Source organism: Arvicola amphibius, chromosome 1 (genome assembly GCF_903992535.2).
Source record: "Arvicola amphibius chromosome 1, mArvAmp1.2, whole genome shotgun sequence".
NCBI classification, from domain to species: domain Eukaryota; kingdom Metazoa; phylum Chordata; class Mammalia; order Rodentia; family Cricetidae; genus Arvicola; species Arvicola amphibius.
The window spans coordinates 61154207-61157552 of NC_052047.1; the positions used below are offsets into that span (position 1 = coordinate 61154207).

At 40.4% G+C, this 3346-nt stretch overlaps 1 pseudogene; it reads left to right on the forward strand.

Moving 5' to 3' along the window:
- Window positions 1-2933: 2933 nt before the first annotated feature.
- Window positions 2934-3031, forward strand: LOC119806039 (annotated as a pseudogene).
- Window positions 3032-3346: the final 315 nt, after the last annotated feature.

Consider the following 3346-nt stretch of genomic DNA (forward strand, 5'->3'; position numbering starts at 1 on the left):
CACCATTGAACTTCCTGGAGGGAAGGGATTGTGGACCAGAATCTTGACTCTGAATGAATGTTGTTGAGCATATATATTGCTGCTGTGGGCTAGCAGTTCAAGAATGCATTGTGTAGCCAGACTATGGGAGGGAGGGCAATGGAAAACCACATAAATGTGAAGGAACAGCAAAAAGACCAGAATGATATACTAAGGTAATAAATGCTGTTTATGACTCCTTTAAAAAAAAAAAAAACAAAGAAAAAGAAATACCATTAGAGTCAGCAGGTCAACTCCCATGTGCCAATCAGGAAGTACTGAGGGGGACACTTGAAGAGCTGCCTACATTTCTATGTTTGTTGTATGTAGAATTGTTTACAATAGCCAACATTTAAAAAAATAAGATCAGCCTAAACATTCATCACTGGGTAAAGAAAACACATGTCACAAGGAAGTATCCTAAAACCTTCACAAGAAAATACTCTATAACCATCATAAAGAAATGTGGCCATAAGAGAAAACGTGGGATTAAATGGCCAGGCGATATACACATTAAAGTGTGTAAAGCTTTGGTTGTACTGTCAAGTAACTACAACACCATGCCTCTGGTCAACTGTCATGAATTGCACACCGAAAACTGGATTAAGAATGGGTCTCATATTAAATATTCTTACCACGGAAGAAGGGGGTGGACAAGTTGGGGAGGCACTGATATGTTTATTACCTTTACTGTTTGTGTGCATATCTTCGAGTGTATCCAGACATACACATTAAATGTACCAATGTTGGTTTGCTGCCCTCCCCATATCAGTTATACTTCTCCAATCTATCTGTTAAGATGAAGTATACAAGTTAACAAATGCATGCAAGACAAAATAATAGGTTTGTAAGTTCCTTCTTTCTCTGTGGCCGCACAGGTGGTGGGGGAAGCAGATTCATGGGGCAGTCTAGCCAGGGAAGACTTTGCAGAGATGGTTAGGGACTTTGAGGGTAACCCCTGGAGACAGCATTTGGAATGTCCTTAGTCCTCATGGAGACCTTGTGTCCTCACAGCACTATCCTAGACTTTGGGGAGTCAAGCAGTGACCACATGTTGGAGGGTTGGATGAAGACAATAGAGGTAACATCCTCAGGGAAGGGACAGGTGATTCATTAAGTATTTCTAGGGAAACTGGTTCTCTGGCTAGAAAAAGAAAAAAAAAACGGTAATTATTTCTCTTCTTCAAGTCATAACAAAATATGTTCTGTATAAATCAAATAGCTGCAAGCAAAGTCAGAATTGAGTCCTGTATTCTCATCTAATAATTTTTATGACTTTGGGATACAGAAGGTGCTCTTAAGCAAGATGAAAACATAAATCATAAAGGGAAAGATTGATCGATTCATTACATCAAAATTGCAAATGTTTGCAAAAGTCAGGCAAAGCCAAGAGGCAATTAAACACCACGACACACGCACACAAAGAGCATAAACAACTCGGAAAACACTCCAGGCCTGAAAGTTAAGACGAGTTGCCTTGCTGAGCATGGGGTTATCTGAACTGGGCAGATGGAGTTATCAGTGTTAGCCTAGAACAATGGTTCTCAAGCTTCCTAATGCTGTGACCGTTTAATACAGTTCCTCATGTTGGGAGGACCCCCCCCCCCCGCTGACCACTTAAATTATTTTCATTGCTATGTCATAACTGTAATTCTGCTACTGTTATGAATCAGAATGTAAATATCTATGCTTTCGATGGTCTTGGGTGACCCATGTGAAAGAGTCATGATCCCAAAGGGGTCATGACCCACAGATTGAGAAACATTTGCCTAAAAAAAGTAAATGCAAGAAAAATACAAGCTAATTTCCAAAACAAAAATCTGGATGGACTGGGAAGTTTGACGTAATGACCTGTGTAAAGTGTAGGTGAAGCGTTGAGGGTAAAGAGATTTTATCTACAATGCTGAGAGCCCATTAGAAGCAACACTTTCTTGATCTGGATCAGAGGTTTACTCAGCCAGCCTAGCTGTGGTAGCCACTGAGAGAAAACACATCCGGGGGAACAACCCAAATTAGGCTTGTAAGATTTAGGGCCACTGTGGGGTGAGAGCTGTGCTGGACAATGGGGGCTCCAGGGGCCCCAAGCCAGAGTAAACAGCAGGCTCAGCTGGCCTGCAGGGGCCTCCTGCTGGGCGACAGGAAACCCCACCCAGGCAGACACCCTTTGGTCTACCAGCGCCTTTTCTTCAAATGTGAATGGCCACACATGGGGGAAGCTTCCACTACGAAAGGAAAACCACAAACCAGAAAAAAAAAAAAAATTAAAGAGCATAAGAGGAAGATCCAGGGTGGTGGTGAAAAGGACACAGAAAACTAAACTGAATGTTCCCAGAGGGAAGACATTCCACAGACAGTCAGAGTGTTGCTTAAGTCAGCAGACATTCTCATCATCGACAGCACGGAAAGGAAAAAGATAGGCAAAATGATAACGACCACTGGAATCATTAACATGCAAGACAACTAACTAGGTGAGAAAAATGGAAAGGAGTAAGGACATAGAGATTGTTACCATCACTATCAACCAGTGAGGTCTAATTCCATCTACCAACTCATTCATGAAATAGATGCAGAGTACATATACTCTCCTTCTCCCACACACCAATCACCAAGGAGGATCAACTCCTGAGACCTAAAGCAATCTCGGGAAATTTTAAAATACTTCAACAAAAAACCACAAATCAGTCTCTCAGGAGTTAAAAATAAACAACCTTAAATTAGAAACTAATAACAATGTGTCTAGAAAATTCTTCCACTGTTAAGAAAGCCATACATTTCTGTATTTCTTAAAGGCAAAGGAAAACAAACAAACAAAGAACTTTAAAAAACATGTCGCAGTGATAGCAAAGGGTACACTTCAAAATTTAAAGGACATGTCAACCTTTTTGCTTAAAGATGTAATATAAGAATTTGTAGCTGTGTTCACTTGGGAGCACACAGGCCAGAACTGGAATGAAGATTAGCACGGCCCCTACACAAGGACGACATGCAAATTGGTGAAGCGTCCCATATTTTAAAAAAACAAAAGAAAAAGAAAGCAAAGCAAAGCAAAGAATTTATAGCTTTAACTGCACACATTAGCGAAGAGCACCCTACCATTAAGCACCAGACTTCGTAGCACGAGCTATAAAGAAAGCATAAATTAAGCTCAAAGGAAAGAAATAATAAGGAGCAGAATTAAATAAATTTAACAAAATAATGAGGCCAATAGAGTTTTATTACCCTAAATGCTGCTAATCCTTTCAAAATAAATAAGCAACCAAGCACCAAGACTACTAACAGAACACGAAAGAAACAACCCAACAGATTCCATAGACGCTGGTGATATAGG